This window comes from Calonectris borealis, chromosome 15 (genome assembly GCF_964195595.1).
Source record: "Calonectris borealis chromosome 15, bCalBor7.hap1.2, whole genome shotgun sequence".
Lineage (NCBI taxonomy): Eukaryota > Metazoa > Chordata > Aves > Procellariiformes > Procellariidae > Calonectris > Calonectris borealis.
In genome coordinates, this window is record NC_134326.1 from 23,560,438 (window position 1) to 23,580,399 (window position 19,962).

A 19,962-nucleotide genomic window follows, 5' to 3' on the forward strand; every position below is an offset into this window, starting at 1 on the left:
AGGCACTTATTTTCAGTGCAGGCTTGTGTCACTGTCTTCCCTGGAATTTCTTGGAGAAGAGGATGTGTATTATTTGTGCTCATAACAATCTCCAGCCAGGGGTCTTTTATCGCAGTCCCTGGCACACAAGCTTTTTCTATTACTCCAGTTTTGCCTTTTTCCTTAAGTGTCCCATGACATTTGCTCTAGTATCAGTCATGGCAGTTATGTTGTCTTGTTCTTGTTTATCTATTGTGTTTTTAGCACCAGTTTCTGTAGTTGTAAGGTGTCCATTTTAGATCTTTGAGTCACCATGTCACACCATCGTGGTTTTTCCATCGGCCGACCGCCTCTGTAATTCCCTAGGGGCTTCACAGGTAAGGAGGTAGTTTGTTTGTGTCGTTTGTTTTCTGTGTACTATACCATATACTACTCAGGTCTTGATGTTCCCATGGGTTTTTTTGTGCTAGGTGTGGACATCGGTAGCCATACAGAGGGTCTTGTGCGCCTCAACTCATCAGCATAATGCTAACTGAGCGCTTCCTTTCTTGCCTTAGAAGCTCAATGCACAGATCTGTCTTGCGTGTCTTGTGACTGGGAAGTTTACGGATGGTCTTCTCTCGCAGCAGTGATCCAGGATGTGTCAGCATATCCTCTGTTGAGTGACCTGTTTTCACGGAGCCCTTTTCTGGGACTACTTCTCTGTGTCCTTTTGGTCTTAGGTCTTAGAGCCTGGATTCTCATGCATCCATCGTCGCAGTTGCAGCCATATCTTTTTGTCATGGGCTGTGGCATTTGACTTCTGGGGCAGCTGTAGATTCTTCCTTGCAGCCCCCTAGGGCTTCTCACCTAAAGGTGTCTTCCCTCTGGGAGTAATTCTTCTTGCTGAGAGTGTTTTTATGTCTCTGGATCAAGTAATTTGTCTTATTTGTGTGCAGTGTCGGTCTGCACATGTGTCTGGGTTGAAGCTGCTCTGCCTGGGGGCATAGCAATGTTAGTCAGGGGAAGAATAACCGTAAGAGTCTATAGTTAATGTTGATATGCCTAGACTGTTTAGTTACAGTCCACCTCAGAGGAAGTAGCCCTCAGCAGCCGGCGAGGATGTCAAGGGGATGACTGGAACTATCTGGGAGAGGCTGCTGGAGTGGTAGTTGAACAGATTGAATCTCAAAGGTGTTAAGGCTTATATGTGTGGGGGTTAATGTTATTTTGTTTTTGTTTTTTTTTTTAATGGCAGGCTGTTGTTGGAATCTAGATGGTATTCCTAAATGGAAACAAGACCTTTGGATTTGTTAAGCTATTGATCAGCATCCGGGTGGCTTGTTCGATATTGTTTTTGCAGAGGGATGAGCCGTGCGCCAAAGGGCGACAGAGGAGGGGTGAGCCGAGCACCGTAAGAAGGTGGGTTGGTGCGTGGCATCGGAGGGAAAATGCAACTATTGCTATATGACTAGGTTTTTTTTTATATATATATATATATATATATATATGTTTTGGGTTGGTTTTTTTTTTATTTTGAAGATGCGAAGCAATAAGCAAAGCAGGATATCGGCACTGGAAGTGACTTGGGCAAGGTGAGCAATGATAGCGGGCTGAAGTAGCAGTTATTTTTCAGGTGTCGTATTGTTGGTGAATTTATAAGCATCCCTTGTTGGTTCTGTTTTACAGGTGGTACCCGAGCCTCAAAGTGGCAACCTGTAAACAGCAGAGGCAGGGCAGGCAAGCGGACAAGGTGAAGGAGTGGGAGACTGGAATCGGTGTGCACAGGCTGTGGTTTTGGGCAGTATCTCAGCATGTGCTATTTGCTTTGATGTCTGCAGTTGACGCACATAGCCTTGGAGTGGTGAAGCAGCATGCAGAGAAGTGGTCCGAGCAGGTGAGGCAGTTGTCAACCAGGTTGGTGTCTAAGAGGAGAGAATCATGTGGCAGCTCGGTTAAGCGTTTCCCTTTGGTGTTGCAGGTGCTGTGTGGGCCGCGGTTGGAATTGCATGAGCATTTGAGGTGAGCTGGAGTAGTAGTGAGGAGGAGCATGGGGCTGGGGATTTCTCACAAGTGCAGCGGTAATTCTGTGTCTCTTGGTATCTTAGGTACCACAAGAGATGATGGCCGCAGCGTTCGACTCTGGAATGAGCAGGCGAGCAGAACGCCACAGTGCTTCTGAGGAGAGGGGTGTTGTGAAAGAGGTGGGCATTGGCTGATGTGATGCTTACTGCTGGCACTGTTTGTGGATTGGTTTTTTTTTGCAGATGACGAAGAGGAACGTGGCGACTGCACAAAGAGCCCACTTAGCTGATGTGGGTTTTTTTGTCAAGGATGGCTTCAGGCCACTGGCCGTCTGAAAGCTAAGTTGAGGGACGATGGCTGGGGAGGGACTGGGAGGAGGGGACAAGGTTGGGAAACGCAGGGAGGGGTTTTAAAGTTAGTGTAGGGGAGAAGGTTGTCCAAGAACAGTCCCTATTGCCTACCAACGGAATGTGCCAACAGCACCCACCGACAGCGCCCGCCGATGGAGCCTGCCAGCGGCAACTGCCAGTGGTGCTTGCTGGTGGCACCTACCGGCAGCACCTGCTAACGGCTCCTGCCAACGGCTCCTGCTGACGGTGTCCAGCAGCGCCTGCTGATGGCGCCTGCCGATGGTGCCTGCCAACAGCATCCGGCAGCAGCTGCCGGTAACTGCTCAAGGCACCTGCCAACGGTGTCCAGCGGCACCTGCTGATGGCCACTGCTGACAGTGTCCACTGGCATCCAATGGCGGCACCTGCCAACAGTGCCTGCCTATGGTGCCTGCCGACGGCACCTGCCAATGGCATCCAGCGGCGCCTGCCGACAGCGTGTTGGCATGAGCCAACAGCATCCGATGGTACCTGCCGATGGTACAGGCTGACCGCGTCCGCCGATGGTGCCTGCCGATGGCACTAGCTGATGGCGTCCAGCGGGACCTGATGACGGCATGAGCCGACGGCAACAGAAGGTAACTGCCGACTGTACCTGCCGACCGTGTCCGCTGGTGGAGCCTACCGACGGCACCTGCCGACGGCGTCCTGCTGGCACCCAGCGACCAGAGTTGGGTACTGCAGGTCGGGAGCCGCGCATGCGCGGTGGCGCGCTTTTCTTTGCTCGCTGCTGCCACCGAGCGACCAAAACCGGGTACTGCAGGTCTTGAACCGCGCATGCGCGGTGGTGCGCTTTTCTTTCCTCGCTGCTGCGACCGAGCGACCAGAATTCGGTACTGCAGCGCGGGCGCGACGCATGCGCGCTGGCGCGCTTTTCTTTGCTCGCTGCTGCCACCGGGCGACCAAAATTTCGTACTGCAGGTCTTGAGCCGCGCATGCGCGCTGGCGCGCTTTTCTTTGCTCTCTGCGGCCACCGAGCGACCAAAATTTGGTACTGCAGCTCTTGAGCCGCGCATGCGCGCTGGCGCGCTTTTCTTTGCTCGCTGCTGCCACCGGGCGACCAGAATTCGGTACTGCCGCGTGGGAACCGCGCATGCGCGTTGGCGCGCTATTCTTTGCTCGCTGCTGCCACCGGGCGACCAAAATTTCGTACTGCAGGTCTTGAGCCGCGCATGCGCGCTGGCGCGCTTTTCTTTGCTCGCTGCTGCCACCGAGCGACCAAAACTCGGTACTGCAGGTACGGGTATCGATGTAGAGGCAGCCGCGCTGCACGAGGCGCCGTGCGCATGCGCACTCCGGAGGCGGGGACTACAACTCCCGGCGTGCCCCGCGCGGGCGGTCCGGTGGAGCCGCGCGCTGATTGGTTGCGGAGGGTATTTCAACGGGGCGCGCGGCGGGGTGTGCACCGAAGCGGCGGCGCAGCGTGAGTGTGAGGGGCCGCGGGCTCGGGGAGCCGAGGAGTGGGGCTGTGGCGGGGGGGGCGGTCCTGCAGGCTCCGCGGAGGGGGGCTGGGGGGGGGCTCCAGGCGGAGGAGGGGCTGTGAGCATCTGGGGAGTGGGGCTGGGGGGGGGGCTGTGTGCCCTAGGGGGGCCGCGCAGTGGGGCCGGGGGGGGAGGGGCGGCGGCGGCGCTGTGTGCAAACAGGCCCCCCTGCGAGTTCCTACTGTAGCCCCGTGGGGACGGGGACCCCCCAGCCCTCCCTGCAGGCAGATGGGCAACCTGTAGGCAATGGAGGCTGCCCGTCCCAGCGAGGTGCTCGAGTGTGGGGGTTTCACGGGCCGAGTCGAGGGAGGAGCTGCTGGAGAGAGGGATTAGAAACGGCCTTCTGCCCCCGAAACTGCTGGAGCATTTTAAGGGGAGGGACAAGTCCACCCCAGGGCCCCAAGGGGAAGACCTCGGAGCAGGGACTTGGGGTTGTTCCAGGAGCAAAAGCTGGTCCCAGCCAGCTCTCCTCTGCTCCCCCGGCACCGGGATCAGCCCCGTTTCTGCCAGAAGCATCACACAAGCGCTTGCCCTCCCCGGGGGCATCTTTGGGACTTGAGAAGAGGCGCAGCAGCTGGGTTTATGGGCTCAGAAATGGGCGCTAAGTGAGCTGGTTTGGGGGCCCAAAGCAGAAGCCGGTTTGGCCGTTTGTGCGGGGGGGTGGGAGGGCATTGGGGGCTGCAGGGGAAAGCAGGGGGTGGGCAGGGTGCGTGGACCCTCCCCAGGGGCGGGGGTCTGGTCCTGCTGGACCCTGAAGTGCGGGAGGCCGGCATGCACCAGGCCAAACTCAACGTCTGGGTGGTCTCTGCTTTTCAGACCCCGCACGCCCTCTTCGAGTCCAGCTCTTCCTTGTTGACTGCTTAGAATAGTTATTAACTAATTAGTTGTACAAACTAATTAATATATATACAATGTACAACTATGATATTTAATCCTAATAGTCAAGGTTTGACAGCGATTGATTTACGACCTTGTCAAAAGCCCAGGCTGTTGCAAATAGCTTGAGCTTGTAAGGAGAAGGAGCTGAAATCAACGGGAGCTTCAGTGCAGAGCTGGAGCTTCAATTAGCCAGAACCGTAGCAAGCAGGAGCTGGAACGAGACGGGGTGTCCGCTGTCTGGGGCATGCCTTAGCCAGAGGCAAAATTACCTGCAGCTGTAATGAGCAGGAGCTGCGATTCGCTGCAGTGTCTATTTGCCAGAGCATCCGTCGGCCGGACTGCACTCCCAGCACGGCTGAAGAGCAGCCAGGCGCAGGCAGGGCTGTCCCCAGCAAGGAGCTCCGAGCGGCAGGGAGGCGAGTTGTCCTTCTGCCAGCGGGCAGCCCGGCCTCTTCCCTCGGGGATTAAATCCACGCCACGTGCCTCTCTCTGCGTGGAGGGTCTCTCCCGGTCCCGTTCCCGAGGGCTGAAGTGAGGTGGGGGTCTCCCGGCTCTCCCAGGGGCCAGGCGGCAGCACGAGGCGGCGGTGTCTCCGCGGTACCTAGCAAAGGGGAGAGAAACCGGCCGGCTGGAGCTCCCGGGGTGCACGGCGTGGCCCCGCACGGCAGAATCCTTCCCTGTGTTTTCACCGTTGGCTGGGTGTGACAAACAGGTTCATTTTGTGCCTCCTCTTTTCCCAGCGTCACCTTCTGCGTCACGTGAAGAAAATCGTGCGTGGCTGATGCCGCTTGCTGCTCGGGTAATGGCACGTGTGGGGCTGGGGGAGCGGGGAGAAACATTGGCGCGTTCAAGGACGCTGCAGCTACTCCACATCAAACCCAGGGAAAAGGCAAATTTGCTGCCAGTGCAGAAAAGCTGATGAACAGTTGCCGTTAACAGAGCATGCCTCGTTCCTGAATTGGTCCCCGGGTAGTTACGAATGTTTTCCTTTCAGGTAAAAGAATGAACTTTCATCTACGATAAATTAAGAGCTGCCTGTGACCTTCTTTAGGGTCAAGTGTTTCTCTTCTGTTTGTTCATACTGATTTTATGGGCAGGTTGGAAATAGCCTTTTATTTTTATATGCATAACTCAATTTTTAGTAATATGTGGTGTCAGTATAGTTGATTTTTGAGCACCTAGGTAACACTAGAAATGTAATGAATGAAACACGACGGAAACTGATATTTAAACTTGATTTTTACTTGATTTTTTTTTTTTTCATTAGAGTGTTGATGGCATGTTGTCCTGTGGCTCAATCCATGTTCTGTTCAGTGGAGTCTTCAATCTAGGACTTTTAAGGAAAAAAGTTTGTGTCGTGGTTTAACCTGGCAGGCAGCCAAATACCACGCAGCCGCTCGCTGACTCCCCCCCCGCCCCCCCGAGTGGGACGGGGAGAGAATCGGAAGGGTAGGAGCGAGAAAAACTCGTGGGTTGAGATAAAGACAGTTTAATAGAACAGAAGAGGGAAAATAATAATAATAATAATGATAGAATATACAAAATGAGTGATACACAATACAATTGCTCACCACCCGCGCTGACCGATAACCAAGTAGCGATCGGTACTTCCTGGATCACGCCTACCGTTCATATACTTGAGCATGACATCACATGGTATGGAATACCCCATTAGCCAGCTGGGCTGGCTGTCCTGATTATGTTCCCTCCCATCTTGTGTACCTAGCTCAGTCAGTAGGCACGGGAGCTGTCCTTGGACTAGGAGGGCACTTAGCAACAACTGAAAACATCAGTGTGTTATCAACATTCTCCTCCTACTAAATCCAAAACACAGCACTAGGAAGAAATTTAACCCTATCCCAGCCGAAACTAGGACAGTTTGTCCTTCCAAAAAAGGGCTAGTCATTCATAGGATCGAGGTATAGACTTGGAGAGTCGCTTAAGTACGTGATCAGAATTAAAGCCAAATGTCGCTTAATGTTGCTGCTGTTGGTCTTCACTTTCATTAATTTCCCCGCTGCTCTGTCATGGTTGGGAGCTGTGAATCTGAATTTTTTTCACATTTTTCTCCCCAAGGAGAGGCTACCTTTAAAAGTTACTTAGTTTCCTCGCAAATGCATCGGTCAATAAAATTGAGTTATGATTCTTAAAACCACAAAAATGACATAAGTCTTACAGATCTGGACTATTTCTGAACACGTATTCATCACATGCAGATGTCATCGGGATACAGATCGTCTGCACTTCATGCTCTGACAAGACAACATGCTGAGACAGGGACGAGCTCCAAAAGAAAAAAAAGGTACAACGTCAAGGTTTTGTTTTGTTGTTGGTTTTTGTGGGGTTTTTGTGTTTGTGTTGGGTTTTGTTTGTTTGTTTTTTAAGAGTGCGCTGTTGACCGGTGGCAGCCTGCAGAGCTCTCTCGCTGCCTGACCTCTCCTTTTCTTCTCTGTCACTCCTCTTTCGTGGCTGTAATTTTCACTCGGGTAGTTTTAGAAGAGCAACGTAGTTACTTGCCTGTGTAAATGTGCTGGTAATACCTGGAAGGTAAATGCTTGAACCAGTAGCGAATAACGTGGCTACAAGTAGAATTTCTGAAGGAAGAACAACAACAACAGGAAGCAAGTAGCAAGTTACCACAAATTTGTATGCGTCAAACACATCAAAGTCTTACTGCCAAACATCGTTTGGCAATGTGTTCCAAATGGCTAGTTTTGGTAAACATAAACTTTCAGGAAGTTCAGGGTTGTGTGTGGAAAAACATGCCCCTCTGTCTAGGTGTCCTGCTATGTAAATAGCATCAGTCAGTAGCGCATCCAGTGGCAGGGCTGTTGTTCCCTACTCTCGATATTGCCGTAGTAGTGTTGTGATATTTCGACCTAAGAGACGGGTATAGGAATGGAAGGAGAATGCCTGCGTTCTGCAAGGGCTACGAATGCCGACCCTTTTCTCTGCCTGCTGCTTTCCTGTGCGTGAGATGAAACTGTATTGTTTTTCTCCCTTGTTCCCGGTCGAAATATTTCTGAAGCTGTCGCTACTGTGGGTTTGCAATTTGTGTTACTGCGTTTTTGTAGAGTTCTGGTTACGGATCATTTCTACCGTGGCAAAGTGTCAAGATACGGTTTTCAGTTTAAAGCTTTGAAAACTGCATTTGCTGAAATCGGAGTAGGTGAAGCGGATTGTTGTGGTTTAACCTGGCAGGCAGCTAAACACCACGCAGCTGCTCGCTCACTCCCCCTGCCCCCAAAGTGGGATGGGGGAGAGAATCGGAAAAAAAAGTGAAGTTCGTGGGGTGAGGTAAAGACAGTTTAATAGGACAGAAAAGGAAGGGGAAACAATCATAATGATAAAAGGATATACAAAATAAGCGATGCACAATGCGATTGCTCACCGCCCGCCGACGGATGCCCAGCCGGTCCCCGAGCGGCGGTCGCCGCCCCCCGGCCAACTCCCCCAGCGTATATACTGAGCGCGACGTCATATGGTATGGACTATCCCTTTGGCCGGTTTGGGTCAGCTGTCCTGGCTAAGGTCCCTCCCAGCTTCTCGCTGGCAGGGCATGAGAAGCTGAAAAGCCCTTGACTAGCGTAAGCGCTGCTTAGCAACAACTAAAACATCAGCGCGTTATCCACATTTTTCTCGTACTGAATCTAAAACAGAGCGCTATACCAGATACCAGGAAGAAAATTAACTCTATCCCAGCCGAAACCAGGACACCGATCTTGCGCGTGATCCCGCTGTGCTCGCAGGGGTGCTCAGTGGCTCCTCATCAAAACAGCGAGGTGTGTGTGTGGACGTCCGTAGGGTTGCGCTCGGGGTCTGAGAGCGTTATGTATTTTTGCTGTTGGAAGACGGAATAGAGCGTGTGCCCGTGAAATCTAATGACGGTCGAAGGTTGGGAGGGACCCTGAGCAGGTTTGGTGGCACAACTGCAGTTTTAAAAGATCTTGACCGTTTGGAGAAACGGCCTGGAAAAAAGGATTCCTCTTTTGCAGCGAGTTCACGAGGACAGATGGGTTGCTGTACTCTTTAACAAAAACACTCAACTTGGGACGTATAGGGTGAGGAAATCTCGGCTATGCTTAGGCTTGGGAAAACGTATGTAGGTATCTGTGTCTGTCACCTGCGTGTCTCTAGGAAAGTGAGTTCTAGCGAAACTAAAACTGCCAATGAGCCAACAAAAAGGCACGGTTGTCTAAAACATGTAGAAGCTCTAGCGGCCTGTCTCAACAACTGTACCAAAGATGATGCAAAATACTTTTTCCTCCTCTCAGTTGTAGTCTTCACAGAAAAGGAAGCTTTGTGCTAAACGTTGGGTTTTTTTTCCATTCGTCTCAGCAGAATGACAACTGCCGTGAAAGTACGAGACAGATGGAAAGGATCCATAGTGGTCTGCAAGTACGAGGTACGTCTGTGATACGTGTCTGCATTTTTCCTAAGGTGCTTGTAGTATGGACTTTACAGTTAACGTTAAGAATGTGGCAACTCTCCTTCTATATTTTTTTTTATGTGAAATATTTTAACACAAATACTAAAAATAAATAAGGTCTGTTCTGGAGCGTGGTACGCCTATGCAAAGCTTGCTTCCCTCCGTCTATTTTCTCTTCCTGCAAGCACAGTCTTCTGTTTCTGTGTGCTTACTATTAAAGGGTGCTGCGAAAGTAATGTTGGACTAGAAGAGGAAAGGAACCGTTTGTAGGAGTTCGGATGTTCGGGAGAAACAGACTTTGTATTCACGATAAAAGCTTTATGCTTTTTCGGTCAGTAGGTGTTTAAAATACCTTACAGTAGTACTCGAAAACCTTACTGAGATACTAGCATCTGTGCTAAAAGCCATCAAGGTCAAAGAAGAGACGTGGACAAAACGGGACAAATCGGCGTCGCTTCGGTGTGTTTTCCAGGCTTTCCCGAGAAGCGTTAGCAGCCTCATAACTAGCGACAGCGAGTCCTGACGTGTTTCCCATCAGAATGCATCTTCAGAGATGATGTACTTGGCAGAAGTCATCCGCAACGAGACTTTTCACTCTCTCTGGAAAAAAACAAAGTAGTAAGTCGATTTCCTTCCAAAGACCTAAGCGCAGCACGTCTTCCAACAGTCGATGTATCGCTGATCTTTGGTTCTCAGGTGTAACAGTCGAGATATCATAAAAACGCGTTCCTCCGCATGCTTGGGTACAGCCAAAAGCATTAGCAAATCTGCCAATCCCTTTTGGTAGCCTTATCTATTGCAGCAGTGGGGATTTCATATTCCCCACCGCCTGCTCCCCGCTCCCCCCCCCCCCCCCCCCCCCAAAAAAAAAAGTGAAACTATATGGGAGATCTCTTATCTCACTGATTTTTCTATCATAAATGAATTTTAAAAAAGAAAGTTAAAACTGTATAATTTACAAACTGATTTGCGTTGTTTAAACTGCAACTGCCGAATAGCTGTAGCGTATAATTTATTAGGTGTACTTAAGCAGTTAGGTAGTTGTTCTAAATGTTTAAAAAGAGGCAACTGAACGTTACGGGTTTTTTTTCCCAATCTTTTGGCAGAGTGCTCTGAAGTCCTTTATTTCTGTCTCGCTTTCAATGGCGCTTTTCCCCGGCAGTTCGGTAGCATCGGTCTCGGCGCAGCTGGCCAGGCGTCCCTCCTAGTCATGTAACACACGCAAAACCCCTGGTCAAATGATAGCTGTGTATTTTGGAGGTAGATAATTTAACGGTATGAATTCACAGCTATGCAATTTAAATTAATGCAAAAGGAAAATCAAATATTTTTATAGCATAAGTATTCTTCTTGTACGTGTATAAACATACGCGCACCTTTTTAGCATAAAATGAATTGCTGAGATTTGTTCTTTCTTTTTCATTTTACTCTTCAAAGTTTTACACTTCACTTTCAGCTTTATTGACCAAGCAAGCAAGATGCGCAGCAGCAGCAGCAGCAGCGCAAGGGCTGGAGCTGTGGTGGTGGATCCGTGAGCGTAGATTCTGATTACGGTACACCCTTGTCCTGCAGCCTCACGGGGTTATCTCCCTGCAGCGGTGCTGTAAGGAAGGGACGAGGCGTTTTCCAACACCAGCAAGAGCGTTTACTTCTCTGCGAAGAACGTGTTCAAAATCGTGTCAATTAGTCTTAATGCTGATTTTAAGCGTTCGAATCGCTCGAGCTTTTAAAGGCCGTGTTGTATTTCGAGCTGACCTGTTTGCCTAGCATCCTCCTTTAGCTCAACTACTACCCTATCCCTTATCCGACTGAATTCCTCTGCTTCCTTCGGTGCTGCTATTTTTTTAATATGCTGAAATGTCATTTGGGATTTTTGTTTTTCAGATGTAAGCGTCCCGTGCTGCTCAAGAGAGACCCCCAGCCCAGGTTTGCCTGCCGGTCGTTAGGCGTGCTGATGGTAAGGGGCCAGCTGCCAGCCTGCGGGACAGGGGCTGGGGGGGGGGGGGCTGCAACCGTTTGGGGGGGGCCGCCCCTCCTTTATTTTTCTAGCAGAGCCCCCCTTTTTGGCGGGGGTGCGTGCGTACATACGTAAATGGCATTATTAAAGTAACGAGCTGCCGGTTGGGGCCGTTTCCCTCGTTTTGTGCCTTTTTGGGGGGGTGATGATGTCATTTGGGGCACCCCAACATCACCGCGGGGGTGATGATGCCGTGGAGGAGCAGGTGAGTGGGGAATGGGGGGTCATGGGGGGGATCCCCCCCAAAAAAGGGGGTCACAGCCCAAAAAATGCCTGAAAATTCATGGGGGGGGGGGGTTAAAAATTTTTAAAAACTGTAAATACGTGTGTGAGGCCTTGAAATAGAGAAAAGTCTCTCGTTGTTATATATATTGAAAAATAATATTCATTTATATGTATAAAAGGATTTCAAAATAAGAACCTATATCTGTCATAGTATATAAAGGATTTTAGAGTATAAAAAAATTTGGAAGACATATATAGGGTTTTAAAATACAAAAATAACTCGTGTATATATATAAATTAAAAAATAAAGGACTTTAAAATGCAAAAAGGATGATATATTTTATATACGAAGGAATTTAAAATAGAAAAAAGTCTGAATAGATATAGCTATCTACACTTACTACGTGTTACCTAGAGAGTCTAAATAGATATTGTATGTAATCTAAGAGATTATATCTAAGTCTAAATAGATATCTAAGTCTAAATAGATATCTAAGTCTAAATAGATATCTAAGTCTATAAAACTCGACACACCCCACCCCGTCCCCCGAAACACCTCTCTGCTGAAGATATAAAAGCGCTTTCAAAAGCTGCCTCTTCCCTGTTCTCCTTTTCCGCCTTTTCCCATCCTGGTTTGGGGCCAGTTCCCCCAACAGGGACTTTCCCCTGCAGGACCGTGCACAGAGAGCGGGACCTGCCGCCATGGCATAAAAATACCACAAAACCCCTGATTCAGGGCCTGCAAGGGCTGAAAAAAAAACAACCCACAATTCTGGGGGAAAAATACCCAACTTGGAGCTCCCGGGAGAGCCAAATCCACCTGGATTTGGGCAGCCGGAAAGCAAAAAAACCCCCATTTTCATGCACAAAACCAAAAGCAAAAATCACCAATTTTTGTTGTGAATAAGCATTGAAAAACCTCCAAATTGAATATTTTGGAAAAGGAAAAAAACCCCAATTTTTATATTATAGAAAAGCAAAAAACCCCCCAATTTGGGGTGAAACACCAGCCATTTGAGGGGCATCGCTCATGGTCATCCAGTGTGGGTCATCCAGTGTGGGTCAGTTATCGGGAACTGTTTTATCTGTTGCGGAGTATCCCAGGTGAGTTATCTGCTGTGGATGGTCCTGGGTGGACCCCCTGGTGTAGGTCATCCCCACGCATGTTCCCCCATGCATGTTTCTACCCACACACACCCCTCCCAGTGTCCGCCCCTCCTTTCCCGCGCGAGGTTGTTTCCCCCGCGCGAGGTTGTTGTTTCCCCCGCGCCACGCCCCCCATATCCCCTGCCCTCCTACCTCGTGCCGCACTGCCCTCCTCTCTCCTCTCCCTCCTCCCACCCCCCCGTGTTCCGCACTGCCTCCCCGTAACCCCTCTGCCCCGGACCCCTGGGGTGCTGCCTGCCCCGCCAACCTGCCCTCCGCCCAACTCTGACACCCCCCTCCCACTCCCCTGCACCCCACTCCCACCCCGCTCTCCCTCCTCCTGCGTTTTGGGTATGTGCTGAAAACAGCGTTCATGACGCAGGGGTGTGTTAGTTCCTGCTGAGCAGCGCTTGCACAGCGCTGGGGGCTGTTCTGTTCCTCAGCCTGCCCTGCCAGCGAGCAGGCTGGGGGTGCACAAGGGTTTGGGAGGGGACACAGCTGGGAGAGCTGACCCCAACTGACCCAAGGGATATTCCAGACCGTATGATGTCATGTAATAAAACTAGGGGGGAGGTTGCCAGGGGGGCCGCTGCTGGGCTGCGGCTGGCTGGGCATCGGTCGGTTGGTGGCGAGCAATTGTTTTCATTTGTACTGCTTGCCTGTCTTGGGTTTTTCTCTGTTGTTGTTTTTTTGGTCCCCCCCCCCCTTTTCCTTATAAGTGGAGTTTTTTCACTTTTGCCCTTCCAATTCTCTACCCCATTCCACTGAGGGAGGGGAGCGAGTGAGTGGTTGTGTGGTGCTTAGATGCCGGCTGGGATTAAACCATGACACAAGGTGAGTTGCAAGCCCTGCCTGGCTTAAATGCTTTAGGCTCTCCGTGTTATTCCTGCCATCTTGCTAGGCCATCCTTGTTCTTTCCTGCTGCTTTAAAGTGCCTTGTGCTCCATAAGCAGGCTGGGAAGTATGGTTGTTGCAGAAACTGCTACACCCTGTGCCTCCTTCTCAGGTTGTTAGCTTTGCCCGTTGTATGGGCTGCCGAGGTCGTCGGCTCTGCACGGGACGCAGGCAGCCTGCAGAGCTTAACGCCAAGCCATTCCTTTCCCCTCTGCGCAGCAGCGGTTCTGCCGCTGCTACAGGCAGCCACTCGCTCGAGGGCGAGGGGCTGGGATGACGACAGGCTGCTGCACGCTTCAGTCGAACTAAGACGCCCCCCAAGCTACTGGGAAGAAAGTTAACCCAGTCCCAGCTGGAACCAGGACAGCAGCTAAGGGAACCGAGCTGCTCACCTGTCACGTTGGCAGAACAGCCCCTCCAGCCCACTAAGTACTGCGTGTTGCAGGCAGCAAAGTGCAACTGTGACGCTTGCTGGCAGGAGCGGCAAGGAGTGCAGAGCTACGCGCCCTGTACAGAGCAAGGATGGAACCTGCCGGCTCTACGGTCATCTGCTGAGGACACCTAATACACCAACATGCCTCTTCGCTTTCCCTGCTTCATTTCTAATTACTTTGCACGCTGGAGGGCAGGGTGGTAAGTGACGTCGTGCAGTGTCTCTCCTCCAAGTGACAAGCCCTGCATGGCAAGCCTTGTGTGTGTGCAGGATGAGGAGAGCAGAGTGCTGATAGCACAGAGGTGAGGAAAGGTGCAAACACCACAACAAAGCCCCAGGACCACCAGCGTATCGCTCGTTTGCAGATCAGCCACTGGCACCGGGTCTGCTCAGAAGCGCGGTTTCCTGATCGACATAGCTGCCCCTCTCCTGCTTTCAGGGTGTCACCTGTGTTGCCTTATTTTTTTTTTAAATCTCTCTCCGGCATCTGTTGAGTCGCTGCTGTCACTGCCACAACCCAGATGCCACATGCAGACCGAGACAGCAATCCCTGGGGCTTCCTCTGGGTTAGAAAGAAACCTGTTCCACGGGTTCCCCGTGCTGCTTCTCCTCCCCAGGTAATGGTCTGGGGGGCACAGACTGATACCACCGGACTTTTAAAGCAGCCGAAGGGAAAGGACTGAAATGCTGGAGCCACCGGGTGTTTTTGATACAGAGGTGACGAAGATTAGTGCCCGGGCCGCGAGTGGGAAAAGGGCAGAGAAATCTAAGCCCAGTGCCCCCAGTAAGCAGTTACCATCTTTCGATGGTACGAACTGGGCGGAGAGATGGGGAAAGGGTCGGTGAGACGGCGGTGGCACCCGGCGGCCAGAATTGGGTACTGCAGCTCTTGAGACGCGCATGCGCAGTAGCGCGTTTTTCTTTGCTCGCTGCTGCCACCGAGCGAACAGAATTCGGTACTGCAGCTCGGGAGCCGCGCATGCGCAGTGGCGCGCTTTTCTTTGCTCGCTGCTGCCACCGAGCGACCAGAATTCGGTACTGCAGCTCGGGAGCCGCGCATGCGCAGTGGCGCGCTTTTCTTTGCTCGCTGCTGCCACCGAGCGACCAGAATTCGGTACTGCAGGTCTTGAGCCGCGCATGCGCGCTGGTGCGCCTCTTTTTGCTCGCTGCTGCCACCGAACGATCAAAACTGGGTACTGCAGCCCTTGAGCCGCGTATGCGCGGTGGCGCGCTTTTCTTTGCTCGCTGCTGCCACCGAGCGACCAGGATTCGGTACTGCAGCGTGGGAGCCGCGCATGCGCAGGGGCGCGCTATTCTTTGCTCGCTGCTGCCACCGAGCGACCAAAATTTCCTACTGCAGGTCTTGAGCCGCGCATGCGCGCTGGCGCGCTTGTCTTTGCTCGCTGCTGCCACCGAGCGACCAAAATTTGGTACTGCAGCTCTTGAGCCGCGCATGCGCGCTGGCGTGCTTTTTCTTTGCTCGCTGCTACCACCGAGCGACCAGAACTCGGTACTGCAGCGCGGGCGCGACGCATGCGCAGTTGCGCGCTTTTCTTTGCTCGCTGCTGCCACCGAGCGACCAAAATTCGGTACTGCAGCTCTTGAGCCGCGCATGCGCGCTGGCGCGCTTTTCTTTGCTCGCTGCTGCCACCGAGCGACCAAAATTCGGTACTGCAGCTCGGGAGCCGCGCATGCGCGTTGGCGCGCTTTTCTTTGCTCGCTGCTGCCACCGAGCGAACAGTATTCGGTACTGCAGGTCGGGAGCCGCGTATGCGCGGTGGCGCGCTATTCTTTGCTCGCTGCTGCCACCGAGCGACCAGAATTTGGTACTGCCGCGTGGGAACTGCGCATGCGCGTTGGCGCGCTTTTCTTTGCTCGCTGCTGCCACCGGGCGACCAAAATTTCCTACTGCAGGTCTTGAGCCGCGCATGCGCGCTGGCGCGCTTTTCTTTGCTCTCTGCGGCCACCGAGCGACCAAAATTTGGTACTGCAGCTCTTGAGCCGCGCATGCGCGCTGGCGCGCTTTTCTTTGCTCGCTGCTGCCACCGAGCGACCAATATTCGGTACTGCAGCTCTTGAGCCGCGCATGCGCGCTGGCGCGCTTTTCTTTGCTCGCTGCTGCCACCGAGCGACCAAAATTCGGTACTGCAGGTCTTGAGCCGCGCATGCGCGCTGGTGCGCCTCTTTTTGCTCGCTGCTGCCACCGAACGATCAAAACTGGGTACTGCAGCCCTTGAGCCGCGTATGCGCGGTGGCGCGCTTTTCTTTGCTCGCTGCTGCCACCGAGCGACCAGGATTCGGTACTGCAGATCGGGAGCCGCGCATGCGCAGGGGCGCGCTATTCTTTGCTCGCTGCTGCCACCGGGCGACCAAAATTTCGTACTGCAGGTCTTGAGCCGCGCATGCGCGCTGGCGCGCTTGTCTTTGCTCGCTGCTGCCACCGAGCGACCAAAATTTGGTACTGCAGCTCTTGAGCCGCGCATGCGCGCTGGCGTGCTTTTCTTTGCTCGCTGCTGCCACCGAGCGACCAGAACTCGGTACTGCAGCGCGGGCGCGACGCATGCGCAGTTGCGCGCTTTTCTTTGCTCGCTGCTGCCACCGAGCGACCAAAATTCGGTACTGCAGCTCTTGAGCCGCGCATGCGCGGTGGCGCGCTTTTCTTTGCTCGCTGCTGCCACCGAGCGACCAGTATTCGGTACTGCAGGTCGGGAGCCGCGCATGCGCGGTGGCGCGCTTTTCTTTGCTCGCTGCTGCCACCGAGCGACCAGAATTCGGTACTGCCGCGTGGGAACTGCGCATGCGCGTTGGCGCGCTATTCTTTGCTCGCTGCTGCCACCGGGCGACCAAAATTTCGTACTGCAGGTCTTGAGCCGCGCATGCGCGCTGGCGCGCTTTTCTTTGCTCTCTGCGGCCACCGAGCGACCAAAATTTGGTACTGCAGCTCTTGAGCCGCGCATGCGCGCTGGCGCGCTTTTCTTTGCTCGCTGCTGCCACCGAGCGACCAAAGCTCGGTACTGCAGGTCTTGAGCCGCGCATGCGCGCTGGCGCCCCCCTTCTCCGCGCTGCCGCCCGCCAGTAACGCCAATGTCGTACTGTGGTTCCTGCGGGGTGATGCCGCCGCTTTCGTTGCTTCGTCCGGGTAAGGATACGCTGCTGCCGCCCCACGTGCGCGGTGCCGGCGGGCGCTGGGCGCGCAAAGCGCGGACTTGCAGCGCCGGTGCCGCCCCCGGGCACGCGCCGCCCGGCGGGTGCTCGCTGGTGCTGCCGCCCCGTGGCCGAATCGCGGTACTGCAGCGCCGGCACCGCACAGGTGCGCAGCCGCGCCGCCGCCGCCGCCTTCGCTGCTGCCGCCCCGAAGCCGAAGCGTGGTACTGCAGCCCGGCGTCCGCGCGCCGGCTCTGGCCCCTCCATTCGCGGTCCCCATCCCGGTGCATCCCTCATCCCGGTGCATTCCTCATCCCGGGCGGCAACAGTTAGGTTGCCCCCCCTCGCATGCCAGCGCCCCCAAGAGTGTCGGCGTGTCCCGGTCCTGTCCCCAGCCCTGGGGCAGCTCCCCGTCCCCTGTCCCTGTGGCTGATCTTTGGGCTCTGTGTTCCCCCAATAAAACACGGGGACGGAGGGCACCCCTGGGGACAGGGGGCGGGGACCCCCAGAGAGTGGGCTGTGCTGCCATCGCTCCTTGGTGCTGGCCCTGCTTGTCCCCTGACCCCCCAGCGGTGACCAGCTCCGGGCCACTGGCGGGAACCCTCACTGTCACCTTCCCCCCATGCCGGTTGCCACCAGCGACAGGGACAGCAAGGCCCCCCCCCCCCCCGCCACGCACACGGGTGTGCAGGGGCACAGGCCACCCCCGTCAGGTGGACACGCTGGGGACACCGTCTGCCCCAGGGGTGTTTGGGGTCCCCAGGGTGGGAGCGGTGCTGCAGGATGCCGGATCCCCCCTGCGCAAGCCCTGCAGACCCAGGTGGAGCACAGGCATCCCCCAGCCCTGTCTCCGCGTGGCCGTGGGTCAGTGCTGCCATTGCGTGGCCAGCGGCTGGGAGGACACAGCTCCCGCCGGCTGGGGCCAGAGGAGCCCGGCAGCCTGGGGACCCCCGGGAAGGGCTGGCTGGGGTGGGGACTCGGCGCCCAGGGCCCAGGGCACCCCAGAGACCCGACAACAGGGTGCAGCATGAACTATTTTATTACCTGTGCAGTATCCATGAGTGAGTCCCTGTCGTGGTTTAACCCCAGCCAGCAAAAATAAACGCCACGCAGCCGCTCGATCACACCCCCCCCGGTGGGATGGGGGAGAGAATCGGGAGGGCACAAGTAGGAAAGCTCCCGGGTTGAGATAAAAACAGTTTAATAATTGAAATAAAACTAAGTAGAACAGTAATAATAACAATGAGAACAACAACAATAACAGAATACACAAAGCAGGCAATGCACAACACAACCGCTCACCGACCGCCGACCGCGTGTCACGAACGGGGGGCGAGCCCCCCCACATACCTGTTTTTTATACTGAGCATGATGTCACATGGTATAGAATACTCCATTGGCCAGCTGGGTCCACCACTCCGGCTGTGCTCCCCACTCCCGGTGCAAGCATCACCCAGCAACAGCCAAAGCATCAATGGGCCATCAACGTTCCTTTCACACCGAACCTAAAACACAGCACACCCCCCAAGCTACTGGGAAGAAGGTTAACTTTGTCCCAGCCGGAACCAGGACAGTCCCCATCATTCCCATCCTGTTCCCCCAGTGGGTCGGGGTCCCAGCTGCCGCTGGGGGTCGCTGCAGGTGTGGGGGGTGGGATCCCTTCTCCCCAGAGTGCCCCCCACCTCCCCAGGGTCATCCCTCCCAGTCTCAACCCCCCACATGGCGTCCCCAATCTCCCGAGAAACACCTCTGTCCCCAAATGTCCCCCTACTCCACTCCCAGGGTCCTTCTCGGACCCCAGGATTCCCCCTCCCGCCCCATCCCGAGGCCCCCCCCCCATCCCCACGGTCACCCCCAGCCCTGAGACACACCCCCCCCCTCCTCTCAGCACGGCAGGTGCCTGGGGAGATGCTGGGAAGAGCCGGCACCGCCGTCTCGGGGTCCCGCTGACCCTCATCCCCCCTAAAGTCTTGCACCATGCTCTGCTCCTTAGGGGGAGTGCCCACAGTCGGGGGGGTGGGGGCTCCCCTCCTCCCCAGGGAACCCCCCCAATCTGTCCAGGGCACCCTCTGCCACCTCCCCAGGGTCCAATCACCGTAACAGGGTCTGACCCTGAGATCCCGCTGGTTAACATCAGGTCCAAGAGTAGGTTCCTCATTACTCCTTGATTAGTTCTTAGGTGCCAGCTCGAGCTGGGTGCCTCCAGAGAGGGACCCCTACCCCGGATCGCCCTCCTTGCACACCCGCACCCGTTGCAGGAGGGTCCACGCACACCATGGGAGCCACGTGAGAACCGGAGGCGGCCTCGAGCCTGCCCAGCAGCAGTCAAAACACCCCAGTGGTTTCAGACACCGGCTGTTTTGCTCCCAAACCCAAGAGAAAAATAACCACCACTGTCACACGAGGGTCCTGCACAACTACCGCTGTCACACGAGGGTCCTGCACAATCGCCACCATCGCACAAGGGTCCCCGTGCACCTGCCCGCCATTGCACAAGGGTCCCCTGCACACCAACCAGTTGCATAAGGGTCTTCCTGCACTGCCCCCCCCATCGCACGGGGGTCTCCACACACCGACCCCCCGTGCGCAAGGGTCCCTACACAATCACCACCGTTGCACGGGGGTCCCTGCACAGCCCCCCGCACTGCACAAGGCGCCGTGCGCATGCGTACTTCCGGGGCGGGGACTACAACTCCCGGCGTGCCCCCCGCGGGCGGCCCGGAGGAGCCGCGCGCTGATTGGCTGCGGAGGATATTTCAACAGGGCGCGCGGCGGGGTCTGCACCCAGGCGGCGGCGGCGGCGGCGGCGGCGGCGGCGGCGGCGGCGGCGGCGGCGGCGGCGGCGGCGGCGGCGGCGGCGGCGGCGGCGGCGGCGGCGGCGGCGGCGGCGGCGGCGGGCTGAGGGGAGACCGGGGGCCGTGGGGCTTGGGGGGCTGCGTGCC

The 19,962-nt window shown here is 54.8% G+C and overlaps 1 long non-coding RNA gene across 1 annotated transcript; it reads left to right on the top strand.

The window, feature by feature from the left end:
* Positions 1-4,790: 4,790 nt before the first annotated feature.
* On the top strand, positions 4,791-14,311 carry LOC142088904 (uncharacterized). Its single transcript, XR_012676062.1, has 6 exons — positions 4,791-6,080; positions 6,611-7,034; positions 9,074-9,137; positions 9,634-11,118; positions 12,376-12,507; positions 13,889-14,311. It is a non-coding gene; the product is annotated as an uncharacterized LOC142088904 (long non-coding RNA).
* Positions 14,312-19,962: the final 5,651 nt, after the last annotated feature.